This window comes from Triturus cristatus, chromosome 2_1, assembly GCF_964204655.1.
Source record: "Triturus cristatus chromosome 2_1, aTriCri1.1, whole genome shotgun sequence".
Lineage (NCBI taxonomy): Eukaryota > Metazoa > Chordata > Amphibia > Caudata > Salamandridae > Triturus > Triturus cristatus.
This window is the reverse complement of record NC_140581.1, coordinates 112444924-112456757: the sequence shown is the minus strand read 5'-3', so window position 1 is coordinate 112456757 and position 11834 is coordinate 112444924. Positions and strand designations below refer to the sequence as shown.

General features: G+C 44.7%; 1 long non-coding RNA gene across 1 annotated transcript; it reads left to right on the top strand.

Moving 5' to 3' along the window:
- The first annotated feature begins 1746 nt into the window (after nt 1-1746).
- LOC146863841 (uncharacterized) lies at nt 1747-4845 on the top strand. The gene is made up of 3 exons (XR_014976572.1): nt 1747-1948; nt 2061-2160; nt 4134-4845. It is a non-coding gene; the product is annotated as an uncharacterized LOC146863841 (long non-coding RNA).
- Nucleotides 4846-11834: the final 6989 nt, after the last annotated feature.

Sequence of the window (11834 nt, the reverse complement as noted above, 5' to 3'; positions counted from 1 at the left end):
GCGAAATGAGTGGCCTGAATGGCGACAGGCTGGAGGGATCCCTAGGAGAAGAGGTAGAGGAACAGGAGGACAGGGTGAAAGAAGACCGGAACGAATGGAGAGTGTTGAAAAGGATCAGAATTATTTTGATGGTCCTAGGCGGCAGTATTGTCGTGAGGATTATGATGTGGCTGATGGGACAAGGAGGTCCATTAACAGCTAGGACAGCGACGGACAGGGTGTGGGACCAGTTTAGGTGAATGTAGATCAAAGCGGACCCTATGTTGCTGCGGGTTTGCTTGGTACCTTTCAAAATTTTTTAGATGACACGGGTGCTATGAACAGCTCCGTTTCCCGTTCGCTGGTCCCTGGGGCAGCTCTGTCTGGCAAGAATAATGTTTAGGTGGGATTTTCAGGCATGCCGGTTGTTAGTCCCATCTCTAAGCCCCTTGCTTTGACAATTGGTCAATTTTCAGTGAAATCTTCCTTTCTTTTGACTTCAAATTGTGGGGAAAATGTATTGGGGCTTGATTTGTTGAAAACGCTGCATGCAACCATTCATTCTTCCCCAGACGGTGTTTACATGATGATTGGACCTGATGTGGCGCGGGCGAAACAGCACTTTGCCAAAGGTGCCCCTCTCCTTGACAAATTCAAGGACGGGCCTAGTACGTTGTGGGCGACAGGTGACACGGACGTAGGACTGTTACAGGGGCTGCCAGTGTCCATTCAGGTTAAGGACAATGTCTCTCTGCCCCTTATTCCACAGTATAAAATATCGCAAGCAGGAGAGACTGCTTTGTTGAAAATCGTAAATGATTTAATTGCATCTGGAGTAGTTGAGGAAACTGTTTCTAATGTGTGCAACAGCCCTATTCTTCCAATTCTGAAGAAGGTCCCGACAGATTCCCCTGATGCTCATCTGGACGTGTACCGCTTTATTATTGATCTTCGGGAAATCAATAAAATAGTAATACCACAATTTACTGTTGTTCCCGATATTACTTCATTTTTTACTATGATCCCTCCTACAGCTCTATCCAGCAGATTGTCCAACACCGCTCCAGGATCAAACAAAAGGTTTTAACGGCACCCATGGTTTCTCATTTCATTGAGAAGGGACACACTGAAAAAGACTTGTCTGGACTGTTCTTTCTGGTATTAAACCATCATCCAGAGGCGGCGATACTGAAACACTCTTTCAAAAAAGAGAAGCATACTTGATCATGAAATATAACTGTGTGATGGACGGTCTAAATGAGATGTCAGAGTTACATCAAATTTCACGCTAACGTCCTCTGTAAATCACTAAGGTATAGTTGCAGCTCTAACGAAATGTTTCGACAACTACAACACTAAAAGCCCACATGTTGAAAATAACTCTAGCCTTACATTAAATATCTCAGGTATCAACAACAACATTATTGAGAAATCATGGTAAAATCTTTTGTGCACACTCTTTTATATTAACAAAAAAAATGTTACCAGGAATAACACCAGTTGCGTAACTGGAAGTATTCAAAATACTTTTTTTTGCAATTAAAGGCCTTGAAAGTACTTATGAAATAAAGAAGCATTCTCCCTTTGCCCCCGTTTTGCTTTATTAAATAATGCCCAGCTTTCTTTGATTGGTGAACCGAGGAAAACTACCAATCCCAGCATGCATTGACCTGAAAGTCCAGAACATTTCCTGTTAGACAGGATATAGCCACCATTAAGTATAGTGATTTTTCGAACCGATCCGCTCGACGGTTGGATTCACGCATACGGAGGTTTCCCACATGAAAGACAGGCAGTTCAAAAGGAAGTGTTGTACATCTATACCGCTAACGTTAACCGGCAAAGGAATCAAGTAGATAGCAAATATATTTCCTTTTCCCTTTCTTTAATTTCATAGATCGATCCTACGCGTTCCTTGAGAAACGCGACAACTAAAAGATCAGCACACACGGAGATACACAAGATTAAAGTAAGTGCGTGCACCGGTAGCGCCTTTGATCCAAAAGTATTTTACCGTAATATAAGCCACAAGCTAAAAAATAACACAAACGTATTATTTTTACTTTTGGATTTTCTTGCAGCTAACGCGATAGCCGTGCTGCTTATTCCGCAATTTTGAAACAAAGTAACTGCTTACAAAAAAAGGAGCCACTTGAGAATTCTTCTTGACTGCATTAGCTCGTGAGTGGCACAATTATATCTCTTGATACCTTTGATTGAATATATATTATACACAGCTATTTTGACTTGAATTGCCTGGTTTTTCAGGTCCTGTTTTTAAGAAAAACGCTCATAATTAAGAAATACAACAATCTCACCCCAAGTTCATGTAAAATCAGACCTAATTTCAAACTTTGCTAGCACACGTATAGAAACGAAAGGGACTGATTCATTCTAGATAATTTTATTATTTTTTTACTTTACGATGCAGGTTACACCGTGCGTTTAGCCCTGATGAAAATCCCTGATTGATTTAAAGGGATTGGAAACGCGTCGGCATTTTCCATCTTTCCAAGCCACCAAGGACACACAGAGTTGGTTCTGATCTCTGCTGAGGGTTTTTGATAAAAAATACACCCCAAGGAGTCCTAATTCATCCTAATGTGGCAGCAGTTCCTAATGATAGATTAAGCTTCATGCTCTTTCTTTTTCTGGAATTGCTTTGTATCAGTAATAGCACATAAATGTTTTGCTGGTGTAATTTTTGTAAAAAATATTTTTCGTAAAAGCTTTACCAAAGTTTTGTTTACTTGCAAAGCTCTGTTTACTTGTTCTCATTTATTGTATGTGATCTTTTTGTTATCTCATATATGTTTCAGTTTATATCACTTTGTATATTGAAATGTATTTTGCCCAGACACGATTGCAAATGTTTTCTTAAATGTTTTGAAATATATTTTCAAAAGAATGTAATTCACGACATTCAGAGCTTCAGAACTGTCGTAGCTCTTGTCCGCAAATATAAAAAGTGGTTTGTGAATTACAGCCAGGTTCTCCTTTTTCTCTTAGTTTAAGCTACTAGATGGCACCACTTCTGCCGCATATGCGATCACTACATTGCGCGCAGTCGTAGAGACTTCCCGCATCCCATATCAATCTGCCCAGCCTGCTGAGTTAGTAGCCTTGTTGAGAGCTTGTGAGTTAAGTGATCGAATGGCTGTTGATATTTACACCGACAGCCAGCAAGTGTTCAAAGTCGCTCATAGTTTTGGGCAGCTCTGGGCAGAAAGGAGGTTCTTGACATCCCATGGGTTGAAGATACAGTCATGGCCCGTTGGTCCATAGATTGTTGTCGGCTTTGATGTTACCTGAAAAGCTGGCAATAATAAAATGCAGCACCCACAAGTTAGTTACAGTTGACGTGGGTAGGGGAAATGCATTTGCGGACCAAACACCTAGAGAAACTGCTAGATCGGAGATGAGTAAGATCTTTGTGGCAGGACCCGCTAGGTGGGTACCTGACAATACAATGTACGAGAACACTGTAGATAGTGTTAAAGACATACAGAATGAGGCCACAGCAGATGAAGTGGCTGTATGGCAGGAACGGACAGGCACTCTAGATGAAGATGGGTGCTAGACTGATCTATCCGACAGCCGGAGATGGCTGTTGCTCATTGCATATGTTTTCCGAGTCGTTACTATGGCCCATGGTCCCGCTCATATTAGCACAAAAGGGATTTGTAAATTGTTAGACCCGTTGTGGCGAAATGATTTCATTCCCAAGGTAGCTGCACAGTTAGTTAAGACTTGTATGATTTGCTTGAAGCATAATCCTGGGAAAGGTACTCCTGTGCCTCCTGGGAATTTTGCACCACCCTCATTTCCCTTTGAGCTAGAACCAGAAATTTCATGCCTCAAATCACCCCCAATCTGCAGCTCTTGTGGAGAAATATAATGAAATGATAAAATTGAAGTTGGCAAAAATACAGGCGAGCACAGGCCTGAAGTGGCGGGGTGCGTTACCATAAGCCCTTTTATCCAAAAGAATGACTGCACATACGAGGACAGATCTATCTTCTTACGAGGTAGTTTTTGGGCGCCCTGCCAATATCTGGGGTGTCCCTAAACCAAAAAGATTCAGTGAGATCGAGTATCCGATGATGATAGATTACCTGTATGAGGTAACTAAAAGTCTTCGTTCTATTCATCAGCAGATCGAGGAGTCACTGCAACCACTTCCAGAAAGTCCTGGGCATAAGCTGCAGCCCGGAGACTGGGTCCTGATCCGAAACTTTCCGAGGATCAAGGCTTTTGTGCCTCGCTGGCTTGAGCCGAAGCAAGTGCTGTTGGCCTTGAGGACTGCGGTAAAGGTGGATGGGAGAAAGCATTGGATCCATGCTCATCACACCAAACGGGTACCACTGCCACTCACTTATGACCGGTGGATCCAAGAAGGAATCGGAGATCAGGAATCTGAGCATGTACCAAGGTTCATCCCCTTTTCGGATGCCCGGCTGACCTGGACGGAGACAGAAAAGGAGAACGACGACGTGCTGCTGGAAGCTGTCCCCCCTGAAATAAGGGCAGCCCAAGCATCCTCCGACACTGAACAGCGAGTGCTGGAGTCTGGGAGTGTTGTTGAGCCTGAAACTCCGTTGCTTTTTCCTGATCAAACAGTGCCTGGGTCTGCATGATATGACCTATGCCCAAGACAAACAAAGAGCACCAGAGGGAAATAGAGAGTCATGGATTTAAGTTTATGGTAAGAGCACGATATCTGCTGTGCCTGCAGCAAAAGAGAGACACTGGTGCATTGCTGTGAACACTTAGACTTTCGAGTGAGCTGCGAGTGTTTGCCAGGAGGGCTCTCCGACAGATACGAAGAAGGACTGGTCCTATAAGACGGCCTAGACTGTGAGGCCCCACGCGGAAGAAGAAATCTGGAACAGTTTGATGGACAATAGAAACCTACCAAAGATGCTTAGAATGGACTTTGGCGTAGTTGCCTATTGATTGAAGAAGGTCGCAAGTGACTATTGTAACAAACATTGAAAATGCAACAGGTCTCACCTTTGAATAAGTTAAAGCCATTTGCTTTGCTAATGGTATTGTATAGCAAAGCAAATGGCTTTAACTTAATAAAAGACGAGGCCTATTGCATTTTCAATGCTTGTTATAGTCTGGTTTCACAGCACAGCTGTCACAAGACAATTATCTGAGCATTATTAGAGAGGGGCTTTGGCACCGCCCACATGTTGGAAGCCAAGAACACATATTTTGATTGAGCAGAGGTTGTGTGCTTCCACAAAAAAACGAACCTGCTTGCCCTCCACACAGCTGTGATATTTTTATTTATTCAACTGCCTGAGATTAAACTTTCAGGGGGACACACATGACATTGTTTTTAAGTCTCTAAGATAACAGGATAATTGATGTTGTTCTTCTATAGCAACAACATAGATGGGAGGAGGGCAGTTATTAACGTAGATTGATTTTTATGTCTGGCTTGACAGTGAAACAGTCACCTGACCTTTTAGCCTCCCCCATTATTTTATAGTTCTTTGCTTCCACAAAAATAAATATTAATTCCTTTGCTATTTACTTGTAATGCTTCACATTACCACAGAACAGGGGTCTCCAACCTGTCCTACAAGGATACCTACTACTGCTCAAAGAAAATAATCCTGCACTACTAACAAACTTTATCACTGTATGAAATGACCATATCTATTAACCAACCAAACATTTCAGATCGGCTTATCAGCAGAAATTAGTATTATTAATGAGAAATGCTTCACAGGCCTAATTAAATAACAGCCAAAGCACCACGCGCCGTCTGGTGGAAAGGACACAACAACAGCAATAAGTTGCCCATCGGAGTTTATTTAACTATCAGCTTTAACTATGTTTCGGAGATGCAGGCATTTTCTCAACACCTACATATCAGTTTCTGGTTTTATTTCTTCTTTTTTTTTTAATCAAATACTTCTTCTAATTTGGGCAAAGAAGCTGATTTTCCAGAATGTCTTTTGTGAAAGAAAAAACATAATTTTTGCCTTCAAAATACTAGCTTCAATTTTATTAAATCTGCAGTCCCCGAATATCAGTTTGTCATTTTCATCAAGTACTCGCATGCAAAAACTTTACTTCAAATATCCAGGCTTTATGATCACTTGCCATGGATGTTCCTCAGAACACAAAGGATGCCCATAATATGCCAATAATGCTCACTATTATGCCAGAGGCATCACTATGCTGTGGCTGCAACCCATAACAGCCAGGATGCTACCATTATGTCAGTTATGGCCGTTATTATGAAAGGGGGAGCCACCATAATCTCACGAGTGGCAAAAATGAGGTCTGCCATGCCCCCAGTATGTCAGTGAGGGTGACGGAACGTACAACTAGACCAATTGCACTAGACATTAACCATCTGTAATGGAAAGCAACATATACATTTGGTAGTCCTTGACACTAGGCATAGCTTCAGGCAGAAATACAATGCCAAAGACACATACTGCCAGACACACACGTGCATACACAAAGATGCATGCACAGTGAGGCTCAGATGAAGATATCGGCTCTGGATCCAAACTCTGCACTCCTAAGATCCTCGGCTTTTCAGGCTCCCAACTCTCACACGTTCTCTCTGGCTCCTGTGGGCCCACAATAAGGTGATTTTGCTATGGTTACTGTTGCCACTCTTCTTTCCTGGCCCATAGTTCACACACACAGTGAGTGGTTGTGTGGCCTACAACAAGTCCAATCTCCTTGTGACTTCGCCTGTTTTAGAGTGGATGCATATGGTGATACTGCAGACCCCACAGGCCTACACAGGGTGGATTTTTGTTTTAGCATACAGCCCTTTCCTTGGATCGGATTAGATAAGCAGTGGTGTTTTTTTTTTACCTGCATAAAGCCTCTAAGCGACACACTGGTCTGAGCTTCACTATGGAGAGCTGCTTCAAGGGTGTTGGCGAGCTACTAGTAGCTTCCGAGGTACCCACTGGAGACCCATGCCATAGAACATTCTTTTAAAGCCAGACTTATTGGCATTGTCAAGGCTTGTTTAATAATGTTCCTTTGATGCACAAAGATCTTGGGCACCCCCTTTCTCTTAGGTCAAACATTAGCAATCCTGAGAGTAATCTTAAAGTTGCAGCTTGTAAACTGCAAAAAACAATCGATAGACAGAATGCTGAACAATGTCAAACATTCACCCCAGAACAGAGATCTAGGCCTAAATCTTTGCTCGCTGTGCCACTGGATTCAAGCTAGCCTGGCTGATATGGGGTGATGCTCCGAAACCAGTCCCAGGATGCTGGTTACCAGTCTAGTGAGGACCCGGCTTGGCAGTTCGGCTGGATTATTCCCCTGGAGGAGCAGGGTCAAGACTGATTTTAACATAGCTGGGTCCAAACAGGGGTGGCGTACTGAGCAAAACAATAGATTGAACCCAGATCTCTTGACTGGGGGTGAAAGTTTGATACATTCAGTATTCTTTCCATCATTTGTTGCTGTAGCACACACGCCTGTAAACTCACAGCAGGATGTGCACAAAGCCTGCACTGTGCCAAAGCAGAGTCTTCAACAACAAAATCCTCTCAGAGGCTCGAGGGTCCAGCAAGACAGACATTTGCCCCTCTACAGTCTTTTCGGTCAGTGGTAGCCCAGGAGCCCCTGATTCAGAAGTTTAACTGGAAAAGCCACTTGTTTCACTTGCAACTCTATGTTACGGAGCTCTGCCTCAACCTGTGCTGAATGCAGCAGAACCTCGAAATCCATAAACAAGCCCTGCAGGTACGTCAAGGGCTCTTCTAAGACAGTAATATCTCTGTTTTCCCAAAATATTATTTTCCTCTACCGAGAGCACCCCACCTTCCATCTGTCATAAAAGTCCCCCAATCCCCATGTACAGCGACGCTGTGAGGTGGTTCTTGACATAGTTGTCCTGTGCCTATCCTATCAATGCTAAGAACCATATGCCTTCTGCTCCTTTTCTTTAGTAGTGCATTTAGAACGTAAATGTGTGCCTACTGGGATAATTACTGGGCTCTGTAAAGCATTCCCACGGCCTGTCAACAGTGGCTTTGAAAAGAGAACTGAGGTACACAGGTGAGGCGGCACAGCTGCCACACCCTGGGACGTAAGTGGCGCTACCCAACACAGTGACAGCGTGGGAAATGTTTTTGGGGGAACCAGCCTGGCAACTACGAGAAAAGAAAATCTGCAGTGGATACATTCTAAATTACAAGTCCTATGTATCGATTACACTGTCACTCAAACTGAATTCTTACTATGTCTTCCCTAATCTCTACCGAGAAGCCTCCTGCATTTTTCTTTCACCATCTTCTCCGTTCTCTCTCCTCGGCTATCTCTGTGACCGAGAGCTCCTGCATCCCCATTGCTCTCTAAGAGAACTTCTCCCCTGCTCTGCTACCTCTATAAGGTCCACGAATCCCTACCGCAGCATAAATGAGGACCCTAAACAATGTTCCTTCTCAGCCATATTGATGGGAAGAATCCTGCTCCTCTTGCCAGTCTCTATCGGAGAAGATCCTTAAACAGCTTGCATCCTGCGCGATCTTTGATAGAAGCCACTGCATCCCCTCTGCTGTCCAAAGTGCCGTCCTCTGAACACTTATCTTCCTTCCCTATAACAGGCGAACGCATCTCCTCGGAAAAGGTCCTGCATACCTCTCCTCCTCAACTAAACTATGAGAGAAGGATAAAGCATTTCCGCTGCCCTCTGTAAGACCTCTGAACACGTCTCCTCCTCAGAACTATTCATCTCCCGCCCTTTACCTGCTGTCCATAGGTTGAGACCCCTGAATACCTCACCTCCTGGACTACGAAAGAAGGACCCTGCAACCAACCCCCAGCCGCACCCAAGCTGCAGCCCATGGATGAAGACCCCAGTCTGATTACATCTCCAGCTCCGCTACTTCAGAGCCCACCTCGAACTCGGATGCAATTGTAAGAGAAGCCCTTACAACTGCAACCTACAGGTATCGCTGCGAGAACAGGGGCGTAGCTACCACTGGTGCAGCAGCTGCAGTGGCCCCGGGGCCCGAGGGGCTCACTGAACCCTAACAAAGCTGCATCTTACTACATCAAGAGCATATTCCTTGCTACGCCACAGTGTGAGAGAGGTCGCCCTAGCTCCGGCTGTTCTTTTCCGTGTCTTCCACTCCCAGGAGGCACGCGAGGCTACTGACTCTGTGTCCGGTACGCCCTAGACTCAGAAGGCGTAGTCCCGCTCCTGGAGTCACTCCTCGCTTGTCAGCTGCTCAGAATCCTGGTTTTAGGTCGGCTTGTTCTTTGTACGAGACCTGTTCCTGTGATTTACCCCTGCTCCATGCTTGTACCCGACCAAAGTTGATACTACTCCCTGTCCACCAGAACTCAGTGTGCTTCCTGGCCAACGGCGTGGACTGAAACCCGCTGCACTAGTTCGCAGACCGAGTTTTGGCTGCCCCGCGTTCTACCCTGCACTTGTTCCCAGGATCACATTCTGCCAGTATCGTTCTGGCCCCCGGAGCTCGGCTCCACTCTCACCAGAGCTCAGTTTCTTGACGTGAAAATGGAGGGGGTGGGGGACGAGCAAGAGTGAAAGCTGCAGCCTCGCCCCTGGAACAGGAGAGAAGGGGAGAAAGAGAAACTATCTGAGAGGGAGGAGCAAGTGTGAGGAGAGACAGGAGAGGCAGGGCAGCAACATTGGCAAAGGGGTGAAGAGTGTTCAAAGGAAAACCAGCATTGGCAAAGCCAACCGGCCCGGTTTTACCCGGCAGCCTTTTGATTTTGTTAATGCGCGTTTCGTTTAATCATGGTGTTTGGAAAGCTTTACTGTTAAGGAAGATGCCGAGCCCGCGTCACCCTGAAACAGGCGCGGTCCCGAAAGTGAAAGAGGACCGCGCTGCAGCCGGAGCATGGGCATTACTTGTCTTTATGGGGCCATGTGTTTCAAACACATGGCCCCATAAAGATAAGAAAGTGCTTTACGACAGCCATGAAGCAGGCGACCCAGTCCGGATCGTTGCCAAAGGGCGGCAACCAAAAACCCTCATTTCCAATGGCAGGCCACCGTTTAGCATAAACGGTTACTCCGGCCAATGGAAATGAGGGGCGGGCTTAAAGCCCTTTTCTAAAAGTACTCATTATCAATAAATCTCGCCGAGCGAGCTGCGCATGTGCGCAGCAATGCTAGGCGAGACCTAAAAAGTAGGTGTTAGAAATGTTTTCGTTTGGGCGATTTATTGCGCAAGAGGAGCAGCTTCTGGCGGCCCCGCCCCTAGGTCAAAATGAACCTGGATGGTCTAGTTGGACCACTAAAACCAAAGTTGTGGTATTATTTGGTATTTTTATTGTCCTGATTATATTGTCTGGTATGATATTTTATTTGGAAGACAAACACCCAATGCATGTTCTGATAGGGACTACTCCTGATCTGCCTGAGTATTCGTTTGTTTCCCTCGCTCCGCATAAAGAAAGACATAGGCAGACATATTTTGGAAATGCTTTTCTTCAGATGCTCCCTGAGGTACACCAGACTACAAATGCGACAAAGTGTTGGATCTGTGGTTTACTCCCTTCTATGACTCATAAGAATGATCTCCTTATATCCCTGCCTCTATCATATCTAGGAAGTTGTGAAGCATGGTTTCAGCTCCTTACTGCAGTGTATACCCACTCACACACAGATACCGCCAAACTGACTGAAGAAGATTATGAAGCAGTGTTGGAATATATATTGATGCAGCAGGGTTACACTCCGGGGAGAAGGAGGGAAGGCAGGTACTTTGCATCCAAATGCCTGTATGAATGTCTATGAGCGAAGTGCAAACACTTCCTTGGAAAAAGATGAGATGATGGCATTCCTAGGGTTTAATATCACACAGTATTTTAGATCCTTTCATGAGAGAAATATTCCAGATAGTGAAGCCATACCCATACCGATAATTGATACACCAGCCCCATTTTGTGTAGAAGGGTTTGAGAGTATTCCTGTGGGTCAGAGTCATTGTAATTACACATTCGCGTTGACCACAAATAGTAGTCCACCCTTGCTTACACCACCAAATATATATTTTGTCTGTGGGACACATGCTTATGTATGACTCCCAAGGGGCTGGGTAGGACGCTGCTATGTTTCTTTCCTTCTACCCCGAGTTTACTTAGCCCCGTCCAATTATCATAAGGATTATCAGTTACAGAAAAAGGGTGCCTCATTGTCTAGAGTAAAAAGAACTATTGACACTGAAGATGTTGATGAGACAGATACTGCATCACAGCAATTCATTGATGCTATGGAGGGCTGGATTCCTCTATGGGGACCTATGTATAATAGTAGGCAAATTCGTCATCTTACCAGAGTAGTAGAAGCTGTTATTAACACTACTGCTGGTATACTCACAAATATTACAGCTGAGCTTCAGGGTACCAGGCTCGTTGCTCTTCAAAATCGGATAGCCCTTGACATCATCCTTGCAGATAGGGGTGGAGCCTGTCGTGTGATCGGCAGCAGCTGCTCTATTTACATACCAGACCACGCCCCTACTGTGTATTCAGCTATTCAGAAACTCCATAGATTAGCTTCTTACATACATATAGCTAATGGTGCAGGGTCTCTGACACAGTGGTTCTGGAGTCTGATGTCTGCTTGGGGATGGAAGATTCTCATGGGTTTAGTAGTAGTTGCAGGGATCATCTTCACTTGTTGCCTTTGTGTGAATTGTCTTCCATTCTTTTGCACTTATTGCATGGCTAAACTCACCTCCTCTGTTCCAATAAGTGAGTCTAAAGCCAGGGATGCGATTATGATGCTGAAAGAACTTCAAGAACTTACGGATATCGACAAAGGTATTTTCGAGGATTGAAGATCTGAATTCTATTGAATCTCGCCCTAGCCTTGC